General features: G+C 41.3%; 1 protein-coding gene across 1 annotated transcript in view; it reads right to left on the minus strand.

The window, feature by feature from the left end:
- Positions 1-6089, minus strand: part of mc5ra (melanocortin 5a receptor) — a 70260-nt gene extending 64171 nt beyond the window's left edge. Inside the window, exon 1 of the mRNA XM_069142102.1 lies at positions 6024-6089. The gene's annotated coding sequence lies outside the window, so the exon portion shown is untranslated. The remainder of the gene's footprint in view (positions 1-6023) is intronic.
- Between the last annotated feature and the right edge of the window lie 7370 nt (positions 6090-13459).

A 13459-nucleotide genomic window follows, 5' to 3' on the forward strand; every position in this document is an offset into this window, starting at 1 on the left:
TCTTTTAGAACCACATCATCCTGACAGATCTTATAGAACCACATCATCTTGACAGATTTGAGAGAACCACATCATCCTGACAGATCTTATAGAACCACATCATCCTGTCAGATCTGATAGAACCATATCATCCTGTCAGATCTTATATAACCACATCATCCTGACAGATCTTTTAGAACCACATTATCCTGACAGATCTTATAGAACCACATCATCCTGACAGATCTTATAGAACCACATCATCCTGAGTGATCTTATAGAACCACATCATCCTGACAGATCTTTTAGAACCACATCACCCTGAGTGATCTTATGGAACCACATCATCCTGACAGATTTTATTGAACCACATCATCCTGAGTGATCTTATGGAACCACATCATCCTGACAGATCTTTAGAACCATATCATCCTGACAGATCTTTTAGAACCACATTATCCTGACAGATCTTTTAGAACCACATTATCCTGACATCTTATAGAACCACATCATCCTGACAGATCTTATAGAACCACATCATCCTGACAGATCTTTTAGAACCACATCATCCTGAGTGATCTTATGGAACCACATCATCCTGACAGATTTTATTGAACCACATCATCCTGAGTGATCTTATGGAACCACATCATCCTGACAGATCTTTAGAACCATATCATCCTGACAGATCTTTTAGAACCACATCATTCGGACAGATCTTTTAGAACCACATCATCGTGACAGATCTTCTAGAACCACATCATCGTGACAGATCTTCTGGAACCACATTATCCTGACAGATCTGTTTATGTTCAAGGGGCAGAAACCCTCTCTAGCTTTAAGGTTAGACTCAAAACATTTTTTTTTAATAAGCCTATAGTTAGGGCTGGCTCAGGTAGACCTGAACCAACCCTTAGTTATGCTGTTATAGGACGAGGCTGCTGGGGGATCTCGTTCTGCACTGAGCTTCTTTTCTCTTAATCTTTCACTCTCTGCAACTCATATCTCACCATTACATCTCATTAAATTCATGCTTTTTCTCCCATAGTTTCTTCTTATTATCTGTTGTCTCCATTCAGTTCCTTCACTTGTGTAGTTTCTGTTCTTTCTTCTGCAGATGTCCCGTCATTTAGCTGCATGTCTCTGCTCTGTGATTGTCGACTCACAACCAGTTCATGTCTTGTATCTCTATGCTGTCTTTTTCTCTCTCTGCTCTCCTCTCACCCCAACCGGTTGAGGCAGATGCTCCACCCACCTCTGATCCTGGTTCTGTTAACAGTTGCTCCGCCCACCTCTGATCCTGGTTCTGATAACAGATGCTTCGCCCACCTCTGATATCCTGTTCTGTCTGAGATTTCTTCCTTCTGTTGGAGGTTTTTCTCCCTTAAAGAGGAGTATTTCCCTCCAAGCTGATGTGAGAATTGTTGAATTGTTGGTGTGACATGCCAACAGTCAGCCAATGTAAGGTTTCCAAGGTGTTTATTCCACCCAATACAAACAAACCATGAATACTCCACAGTTTCTGTGTCTTTTCTCTCTAGCAGCCACCCTGCTACTCCATCCTCTTCATTGGCTTCATGTTAAATCAATAATAACATTTTAAATTATCTTGCTGACTTACAAAGTGCCTCATGACCAGCCTCTATCTCATCTCAGAGATCTTATAGAACCACATCATCCTGACAGATGTTTTAGAACCATATCATCCTAATACGTGTTCAAGTATGTCCGTGTGTGTAAGTAAACAACTCCACACATGTCCGTGTGTGTAAGTAAACATTTTCACACGTCAGTGTGTCTAAGTAAACAACTCCACACATGTCCATCTGTGGCAATAAACAACTCTACACATGTGTGTGTGCAATTAAACACCTCCACGCATGTTTGTGTTTGTAAGTAAACAACTCCACACATGTCCATGTGTGTTCATGCATGTCCGTGTTTGTAAGTAAACATGTTCACGCATGTTCGTGCGTGTAGGTAAACATGTTCATGCATGTCCGTGTGTGTTCACATGTGTCTGTGTGTTTAGCTAAAACCCGTTGAACAACCTTTTCAACTAGCTACCTCACTGAAATTAACTTTTGTCTTAAAAGAACAGCTTGGTCCAATAAACAGTTTGCAGTGAAAGGCTAACCTGGCTGCTCAGACTGTGCAAAACAGAAGAGGTAGAAAGAAATCAATAGATAAAAACAGAAAAAAAAAAAAAAAAAGATAGAGATATGAGGAAACAACTTTAGGCCCAGTCAGTAAATTCTAGGTTAAGTTGTGCAAATGTATTGTTTACAATAGAATGTGCAGGAATGTTATATGGAGGAAACAATACCAACAGAAGGTGCAGTGTGTAACTGACATTCAGTTAAAGCAGAATGAGCCCGTGTTTAGGAGTCTGGTTGTCCCGGGGAAAATGCCCCTTCTGGACATCTCCATTTTGGCCAATAGACAACAGACTGAACAGGCAGTTTCTGGGATGTAGAGAGTCCTTCATCATCTGATGGTCTGACTAATGGTATACTTTCTATGGCCCTGGCATAACAACATTTCAGCAAGCTGAGAAGACTCTGAATGTATTCAGCTCTTGGTTCAACCATTGCCTGTTTTATTTTGACCATAATTTGAATGAGGTTCGTCCACCTGTTCTGAGCTAATGGTGTTAGAGGTGAACTGGCCCACTCTCATTTCTGCTACACCACGTGTAGAATCAAGTAACAACCCACTGTGACGTCAATGTTTGGGTTGTGAACGGACGTTCAAAGCTTTGCCATGTTGCATATTTGGATGAGCTCCGGAGGAACAAGATACCAGATACCTGCACCCAAGGCTTTTCAATCAAACCACACGTGTCCCCAAACATGCCTTTCTCCACGGCCTGTTATCTAACTATTTTCAGACTTACTACTAGAACACTGACCAGAAAGAGTAAATTTAGCCAATCACACTGTTGACTTTTCATTTCATGAATTAAGCTAATGGTTAGGCTATTTTAGCCAGACAACTTTTTTGGACCAGCCCCCAGTGACTCAGTGGTAATGCACTTGAAGGCACTTCTGCATTGGACTTTACTTTTTAGACCTGGAAGTCCGTTTTTACATTCAAACAGTATGCAAACAGTATATCCAGAACCCAGCCACTGAAGGAGCATTCAGTTCGTGAGCCTGGAGGACGACTGTGCTGAAATCTGAGCTTCGGTCAGTAAAGAGCGGCTTCACATGGTTTTTGTCTGCGTGGGTGAGGATGTGTGCAGGACTTCAGAGATGGTGTCCTCTTCAGCTCTACCCAAAAATCAAAATTTTTTTTGCCCCAAAAATATTGATAACTATTATTTAGAGTTATTATAATGCCAAATAATAAAGCTGAGTGCCAGTTATTCCAGACAAAATAAACAGAGTTAGAGTGTCAAGGTTAAAAAAATATATATAAATGCATGTATCTGCTGATTTGATTCTTTTGAATTTGAATTGTCCAGATAAGCACAAGCGTTAAATGTTCCTTTATAGGCTGAGGAAATTATCCAACGTCTGAAGCTAAGAAAACCTTACTGCTCCAGTTGGCCACAGGAGACACTACTGCTTCATGTCTGCCAGGCTGATCACAACTAACCGAACAAAACATTGAGATTTCAATCGGCAGCTGATTTCATGATGTGAACTGTGGCCAATGACAGTTCAAAGGTTGCTATGGCTACGCTATTACAAACATACCGTTAGACAGCAGTTTATTTTTCCCTCAGATGTCCACACAAAAAAACTGCATTACCATCATTCAAGTCATATGGAGCTTTGCTCGTCGCTGCAGCAGGTCTAACGCTAATGAACTAGTGGAGGCTGCCAGCGACAGATTCACTTCTGAAAATCATAGATAGATAGGATAGATAGACAGACAGACAGACAGATCGATAGCTGGCAGTGTTTCACTGGAACATTAGACCATTCAAAAATATGACTGCAGTTTGTCTGTGATACCACACTGCAGATTTAAATGGAAAAAGATCTTCAAAGATGTTTTTTTTGTCATGATTCTTATATATCAATATGGATATACTGTATATAGATGTATATGAACAATCTCCATATATTCCATTCATTTTTTGATAAGGTTGGGACTTGTCGAATTGTGAGACAAGCTGATGGATTTAGGCCCGAACAGGAAAGGTTTGAACGGCATTGCCTGACTTCACATTTTGTGTTGAATGCTTCACATGGCATTGTTGCAGAAATTGTAGTTGATGGCTTAAACTGAAGACACCGGTCTAGTAATTTAGTAATCTAAATGTATAGGCATTACATTCCTTGATTTATACATATCAATAAAAATATAGGACAATGAATACAATGACAAAGAGCTGCATTGTTTTGATAGAGACTTTAGCCTTGGTTGAAGAGTTACATGATCCGCATGAAAACAAATTGCTGGCATGCTGCAGATTGGGGTTAGAGACATGGAGCTATTATGTAGGAACATGTCCTTTCATAAGCTTCATTTCGCATTCTATACGAGCAGATTAATGTTTGATTTTGGCTAATCACTGAATTTAATACCTAACCGATGAATCACATTGATGCTAATAATTCTATATTGGTGCAGCAGCTCTCTAAGCCTAAAACACCCCGAGATAGTTAAGGGAGAGGTACTTTGATACAAACAGCATTTCAAAATCTTTGATGGTTGACAAATTATAATTAATATAACTCTTTAACGTGTATACATCACCCAGCCCCACCAGGAAAACCATCTATGTCTGTGTAATATTATGAGACTGTTTTCCAGCTGTGTTCTGTTAAAGCCAGCAGAGCCCTTTGAGTCACTATTTACGTAAGCTTTCATAAAGCTGCTCACTCTGTCGGAGAAATACATACATAGGAGATCTACCAGTCATAATGCAAACCAAATAATAGAAGTGACACAAACATGATGTGTGTTTATCAGGAGCCTGAATCAGGTCAGTTAGTAAAAAGGCAGCTCCTGGTCTCACACTGAGTGATGCTTGCTGCTGCTGCTGCTGCTGTGGTGACTATTATTTGTGAGAAAATGATATTTTCTCCAGACAGTTATTACAGTGACAATTAGACTGAAAAATCAGAGCATTTCGTGCCCAGCGGAGGTGGCACCTGTTTTCGTGATGCTAATGAATCAGCTTTTACTCCCTCAGCTTTTCCTGACATATAATGTGCTTTAACTGCCACCAGCTAACAGGCAGCTCTGTGGTGAAACACAGATCATTTACAGCATTTCATGGCCACACATTGTTCGTGTGTTATTGTGATTAATCCAGCTAAAGCAAATGCACATGTGGCAGCATGCCATGGGACTGAGCAGCATCTGGACCTGGCTGTGTTTGTGTTTTCAAGTCTCTACCTCCAGCTCTATCTGAGCTGGGATATCAATCCTAGACATTTCACAGCAAATCAAAAGCTTAGCAAATATAATTATTGCATATTTCCACAGCTGCTTAATTTCTCAAAAAATATCACTCGACTCTGCTAAGTTGCTAGCAGGAGGAATTTCCTGGCAGTTCTTCCTTTTTGAAGATACTTGCTCTGTAGCTTTGAACCATTAAAATAAAGCTTACTATTAAGGAACTCTGTCAAACAGAGGACATTGTTCATTAGGGTGCAGACATGAAGGGGTGGTCTCTGCTGGAGGATAATTTGGGGATTTACAAGTTTATCATGAAATATATATGGTTGCAATATGCTGAATTAATTTATATGAAGCTGTAGGTAGTTAAAAAAAAATACTGTCCAAATATTAAAAAATCTAACTTGAATATCAACTTGATATCCTGTACCTGCAACATGTTTAGTCATATAGCTAAACATTCAGTAAATTCACTGCAAACTCTGCATATGGTATCACATAACGTTTTAAAAAAATATAGTGATACCTCAGATGACAAATATAATGTAACTTTAAAATCACAGGTTACTGTCAGCCTCTGGAGAACCAGCTGCCAATGGTAAAACAAAATAAAGAAAAACAAAGATGTCTTCATAGGCTGGCAAAAAGTCTGCAGCAATACAGAGAAGAGATGAAGAATGACTCACCTCACAGGAGCTGTGACTCAAAGCCTTCCCACAAGTAGCTCAGATGGACTGGATGGTGCTGCTGAAGCATCAGACTGGAGGAGAGGAGAAAGAGGGAGGGGAGAAAGGGAGGGGAGGGGAGGGGAGGGGAGTGGAAGTGTAGAAAGGGTGGGAAGGGGAGAGATGGAGGAGAGAGAGAGAGAAAAAGAGAGCGAGGGAAAGAGAGAGAGAAATCCAGAGAGGGAGAGAGAGAAAAAGAGAGAACACTCCTTCCTCAGTTCTGCATGTAGCCACTGACAGTAACGTTAGTCACATTACTAATGTGACTAATGTTACATTATTTTTTTAAATTTTTTTTATTTTACTTTATTAATCCCCGAGGGGAAATGTCTTCACTACAGCAGGGGGGCTCTCAGGGGGGAGCTGCTGCAGCAGGCTGCCATTAGCACGGCGCCAGGTAACCTGACCTGAGGTGCATGTTTTTGGATGATGGGAGGAAGCCGGAGAACCCGGAGAGAACCCACGCAAGCACAGGGAGAACATGCAAACTCCGCACAGAAAGGCCCAGGACCGGATTCGAACCCGGACACTTTTTGCTGTGAGGCGACAATGCTAACCACTGCACCACCATGCCGTCCCTGAATTTTACATTACATTTTACAAATTACATTACATTTCATTTAGCTGATGCGTTTATCCAAAGCGATTTACAATAAGTGCATTTCAACCATGGGTACACAACCCAGATCAACAGGAATCACATTACATCATGGACTACATGCATGAGTTAGTCATCCATTGTGGGACAACATATTTTAATTTACTTATTACAAATGCAGGAACATGCAAATTCCACATAGAAAGTCCAAGGTGGGGATCGAACCACGGACCTTTAGACTGTGAGACGACAACGCTGACAACTGCACTGTTGTGTTAATAACATTAGTAATGTTACTAACATTACTAACGTTACTAATGTTACTAACTCATGTTACTAGTGTTACCAACATTGTTAATGTTACTAACATTACCAACATTACTAACTAATGTTACTAGTGTCACTAATATTACTAACTAATGTTACGAGTGTCACTAACATTACTAACGTTACTAATGTTACTAACTCATGTTACTAGTGTTACCAACATTGTTAATGTTACTAACATTACCAACATTACTAACTAATGTTACTAGTGTCACTAACATTACTAACATTAGTAATGTTACTAACATTACTAATGTTACTAACTCATGTTACTAGTGTTACCAACGTTGTTAATGTTACTAACATTACCAACATTACTAACTAATGTTACTAGTGTCACTAATATTACTAACTAATGTTACGAGTGTCACTAACATTACTAACATTACTAATGTTACGAACTATATGTTACTATTGTTACTAACAATGTTGTTTTGGTGCTGCTAGCTTAGCAGTTAGCAATGGCTTCCCTCTTTCCCTCCACCGTTTTTCCTGCTCGGTGTGACATGTTTAGTTACAATCCCGCCTACCTTAATGATAATGTTACCTGTAATAAATGTAGTGTTGTTAGGGCTCTGGAGGCCAGGGTCATAGAATTAGAATCACTGCTATGGACCATGCTAAACAACCAGGAGGAGCTTCTCAGGGACGGGGTGTACAGCTGCCCAGGGCTGCAGGTTTAGTGAGCCGGTCCCCTGCAGCACCCGAACAGCCGGGTGGCTGGGGGACAGTACGAAGGAGACATAGTCCCAAGAAGAAGCCCACGGTTCACCACCGACCTTCACGTCTCCAACAGATTTTCACCACTTGGCGAAACACCCGCTGAGAAACCAACTCTGGTTATTGGAGACTCTATTTAACATGAAGTGAGTGAAACCAGGGGACAGAGTCAGATGTCTTCCCGGGGCCAGAGTCAGATGTCTTCCAGGGGACAGAGTCAGATGTCTTCCTGGGGACAGAGTCAGATGTCTTCCAGGGGACAGAGTCAGATGTCTTCCAGGGGACAGAGTCAGATGTCTTCCAGGGGCCAGAGTCAGATGTCTTCCCGGGGACAGAGCGGGCGACATTGACTCAAACCTGAAACTGCTGACTAAGGCTCATCATAAATCCAGACAGATTGTTATTAACGTCGGCAGTAACGACACCCGGTTACACCAATCGGAGGTCACTAAAGTTAACGTGCAACTTTTCAAAAACAATTTTTTTATTTTTTACACTTTATTAATCCCCGAGGGGAAATGTCTTCACTACAGCAGGGGGGCTCTCAGGGGGGAGCTGCTGCAGCAGGCTGCCACTAGCGCGGCGCCAGGTAACCTGACCTGAGGTGCATGTTTTTGGATGATGGGAGGAAGCCGGAGAACCCGGAGAGAACCCACGCAAGCACAGGGAGAACATGCAAACTCCGCACAGAAAGGCCCAGGACCGGATTTGAACCCGGAACATTTTTGCTGTGAGGTGACAGTGCTAACCACTGCACCACCATGCCGCCCTGTCGGACTCCGTAGTTTTCTCTGGACTCCTTCCTAACCGGACCAGTGATGATATGTTTAGCCGTACGTCTTCACTTCACCGCTGGTTGTCGAGGTGATGTCCCGCTAACAACGTGGGCTTCATTGACAACTGGAATACTTTCTGGGGGAAACCTGGTCTGATCCGGAGAGACGGCATCCATCCTACTTTGGATGGTGCAGCTCTTCTTTCTAGAAATATGGCCATGTCTCTTAACAGCCCAAAAACCTGACATCCAGGGTTGAGGCCAGGACGCAGAGCTGCAGTCTTACAGCTCCTCTGCAGCTTCTTTAGAGCTGTCACTCACCCAAAACCTTCAACATCCTGTAGAGGTTGTGTCTGTACCCAGACCACCTATATTTAAAAAAAACTCAAGGAAAGATGGATCAATAAAAATGTAATAAAAATGGATCCTACCAAATTAATGGATCAAAAAAATCTGACAATTAAAAGTGAACTATTAAATATGAGATCTCTCTGGTCTAAATCTCTGTTAGTAAATGACTTGATAACTGATCATCAGATTGATTTACTCTGTCTCACAGAGACCTGGCTGCAACAGGAAGAATATGTTAGGATTAATGAAGCAACTCCTCCCAGTCATATTCATTATCATATTCCTAGAGATTCAGGAGGAGGAGGAGGAGGAAGAAGAGGAGGAGGAGGAGTAGGAGGGGCAGCAATCTTCCACTCAAGTTTATCAATTAATCCAAAGCCGAAACTTAGTTATAAATCATTTGAGAGTCTGACTCTTAGTCTCTCACCCAAACTGGAAAGCAGAGAAACGGATTGTATTGTTGTTGTTTATCTCCCACCTGGTCCTTATTCAGAGTTTCTAACTGAATTCTGACTTTTTATCAGATTTAGTGCTGAGTTCAGATAAAGTGATGATAGTGGGAGACTTTAACATTCATGTTGACGTGGACAACGACAGCCTCAGTTCTACTTTCAGCTCATTATTAGATTCTATAGGCTTTTATCAGAATGTAAATATACCCCGTCACCGTGGTAACCACACCCTCCATCTGGTTCTGTCGTATGGGATGGAAACTGAAAATGTAATAGTATTTCCTCCAAACCCTGTTTTGTCGGACCACTTCTTATTAACATCTGAAGTTCCAATAATGGACTACACAGCATGTGGGAATAAATCCCACTACAGTAGATGTCTGTCAGATGATGCCGTGGCCAAGTTTAAGGAAGCAGTTACATGTTTATCCTCTTCGATGCCGTGTGTTAAAGCAGTGGAAGACATCTACGTTGATCTTAGTCCCACACAAGTGGATCATCTGGTAGAAAACACTGCAGTATCTCTGCTACAACTCTAGATGATGTCGCCCCTCTGAAGAAGAGAGTCATGAACCAGAGGAAGTTGTCTCCATGGTACAACTCAGAACTACGCTCTGCTAGGCAGCGACTAGAAAGATGGAAAGGAAATGGAGTTCCACTAATTTAGAAGAATTTCACCTGCCTGGAAGGAGAGTCTAATATTATACAGTGCATCCGGAAAGTATTCACATCGCTTCACTTTTTAAACATTTTGTTATATTACAGCTTTATTCCAAAATGGATTAAATTCATTTTTTTCCTCAACATTCTACACACAATACCCCAGAATGACAAAGTAAAAATAGTTTGTTTAAAATTTTTGCAAATCTATTAAAAATAAAAAACAAAAATATAACACGTACATAAGTATTCACAGCCTTTGCTCAATACTTTGTTGAAGCACCTTTGGCAGAAATTACAGCCTCAAGTCTTTTTGAGTATGATGCTACAAGCTTGGCTCCTATTCTTGGGCAGTTTCTCCCGTTCTTCTTTGCAGGACCTCTCAAGCTCCATCAGGTTGGATGAGGAGCGTCGGTGCTCAGACATCTTCAGATCTCTCCAGAGATGTTCAATCAGGTTCATGTCTGGGCTCTGCCTGGGCCTCTCAAAGACATTCACAGAGTTGTCCCGAAGCCATTCCTTTGTTATCTTGGCTGTGTGCTTCGGGTAATTTTCCTGTTGGAAGATGAACCTTTGCCCCAGTCTGAGGTCCAGAGCGCTCTGGAGAAGGTTTTCATCAAGGATGTCTCTGTACATCGCTGCATTCATCTTTCTCTCCATCCTGACTAGTCTCCCAGTTCCTGCCGCTGAAAAACATCCCCACAGCATGATGCTGCCACCACCATGCTTCACTGTAGAGATGGTATTGGCCAGGTGATGAGCGGTGCCTGGTTTCCTCCAAACATGACGCTTGGCATTCAGGCCAAAGAGTTCAATCTTTGTTTCATCAGACCAGAGAATTTAGTTTCTCATGGTCTGACAGTCCTTCAGGTTCCTTTTGGTAAACTCCAGGTGGGCTGTCATGAGCCTTTTACTGAGGAGTGTCTTCTGTCTGGCGACTCTACCATACAGGCCTGCTTGGTGGAGTGCTGCAGAGTTGGTTGTCCTTCTGGAAGGTTCTCCTCTCTTCACAGAGCAACGCTGGAGCTCTGTCAGAGTGACCATCGGGTTCTTAGTCACCTCCCTGACTAAGGCCCTTCTCCCCCGATCGATCAGTTTGGCCGGGCGGCCGACTCTAGGAAGAGTCCTGGTGGTTCAAACTTCTTCCATTTACAGATGATGGAGGCCACTGTGCTCATTGGGACCTTCAATGCTGCAGAAATGTTTCTGTACCCTTCCCCAGATCTGAGCCTCGATACAATCCTGTCTTGGAGGTCTACAGACAGTTCTTTGGACTTCATGGCTTGGTTTGTGCTCTGACATGCACTGTCAACTGTGGGACCTTATATAGACGGTGTGTGTCTTTCCAAATCATGTCCAATCAACTGAATTTACCAGGTGGACTCCAATCAAGTTGTAGAAACATCTCAAGGATGTTCAGTGGAAACAGGATGCACCTGAGCTCAATTTTGAGTGTAATGGCAAAGGTTGTGAATACTTATGTACATGTGATTTTTTTTCGTTTTTGATTTTTAATAGATTTGCAAAAATTTAAAAAAAAAATATTTCACATAGTCATTATGGGGTATTGTGTGTAGAATTTTGAGGGGAAAAATGAATTAAATCCATTTTGGAATAAGGCTGTAATAAAACAAAATGTGGAAAAAGTGAAGCGCTGTGAATACTTTCCGGATGCACTGTATAAGAAAGCTCTTCATAAGGCCAGAACTTTATATTATTCATCATTAATAGAGGACAACAAGAACAACCCCAGGTTTCTTTTCAGCACTGTAGCAGGCTAACAAAGAGTCCCAGTTCTGTTGAGTCCTCTATTCCTTCAGCTCTCAGCAGTAATGACTTCATTAACTTCTTTACTAATAAAATTCTTACTATCAGGGAGAGAATCGGGCCGACCCTTCCTGACACCATCACTGATGTGTTGCTAAGCAACAGCAGCCCTGAAAGCAACTGTAGGACCAGATGTAAACTTGGAACATTTCTCTCTTGTTGAGCTCTCTGAGTTAACTAGAATTATTTCTTCATCTGGATCCTCTAACTGTCTGTTAGATCTCATTCCAACTAAACTTTTTAAGGAAGTCTTCCCTTTAATTAATACTTCCATATTAGATCAGATCAACCTATCTATTGTAACCGGCTATGTACCGCAGGCTTTTAAAGTGGCTGTAATTAAACCTTTACTTAAAAAGCCGACTCTTGATCGGCTGTTTTAGGAAACTACAGACCAATTTACAACCTGACGTTTATTTCTAAATTCCTTGAAAAAAGTTGTTGCAAATCAACTTTTTGATCATTTACAAAGGAATGATCTGTTTGAAGATTTTCAGTCTTTAGAGTTCATCATAGCACAGAAACAGCTCTGCTGAAAGTTACTAACGACCTTTTATTAGCCTCAGATAATGGACTCATCTCTGTACTTGTTCTTTTGGACCTCAGTGCTGCTTTTGATACGATTGATCATACGATCTTATTACAGAAATTAGAAGACATTACGAGGATGAAAGGAACTGCATTAGACTGGTTCAAATCCTACTTATCAGATAGATTCTAGTTTGTCCATGTCAACAATGAGTCTTCCAGACAAACAAGAGTTAGTTATGGAGTTCCACAAGGCTCAGTGTTAGGCCCAATACTTTTTACTTTGTACATGCTTCCATTAGGAGATGTCATCAGGAAGCACTGCATCAACTTCCATTGTTATGCAGATGACACTCAGCTATATCTTTCTATAAAACCAGATGAAACTAATCAGTTAGTAAAACTTGAAGCCTGTCTAAAAGACATAAAGGCTTGGATGACCAAAAACGTCCTGCTTCTAAATTCAGACAAAACAGAAGTTATTGTACTTGGTCCTAAACACCTCAGAAACTCTTTCTGTAATCACTTAGTTACTCTAGATGACGTTGTCTTGGCCTCCAGCAAAACTGTGAGGAACCTTGGAGTCATCTTTGATGAGGATTTGTCTTTTAGACACCATATAAAGCAAATATCCAGAACTGCCTTCTTTCATCTACGTAATATTAATAAAATCAGGAAAATCCTTCCTCAGCGTGACGCAGAAAAACTCATTCATGCATTTGTTACTTCTTGACTAGATTATTGTAATTCCTTGTTGTTAAGATGTCCAAATTACTCATTAAAAACCTGCAGCTGATCCAAAATGCTGCAGCAAGAGTACTGACGGGATTTAGCAAGAGAGATCATATTTCTCCAGTTTTATCTTCTCTTCACTGACTTCCTGTGAAATCAAGAATAGAATTTAAAATTCTCTTGATGACTTACAAAGCTCTACATGACCAGGCTCCATCATATCTTAGAGATCTTATAGAACCATATAATCCTAGCAGAGCACTTCTTTCTCAGTACGCTGGTCTACTTGTGGTTCCTAGAGTTTCCAGAAGTAGAATGGGAGGCGGAGCTTCAGTTTTCAGGCTCCTCCCCTGTGGAACCAGCTCCCAGTTTGTGTTGGAGGGGCAGAAACCCTCTCTGGCTTTAAGATTAGACTCAAAGCGTTCCT

This window comes from Embiotoca jacksoni, unplaced genomic scaffold (assembly GCF_022577435.1).
Source record: "Embiotoca jacksoni isolate LCO1_2020_lvr unplaced genomic scaffold, fEmbJac1.0.p SCAF_97, whole genome shotgun sequence".
NCBI classification, from domain to species: Eukaryota; Metazoa; Chordata; class Actinopteri; family Embiotocidae; genus Embiotoca; species Embiotoca jacksoni.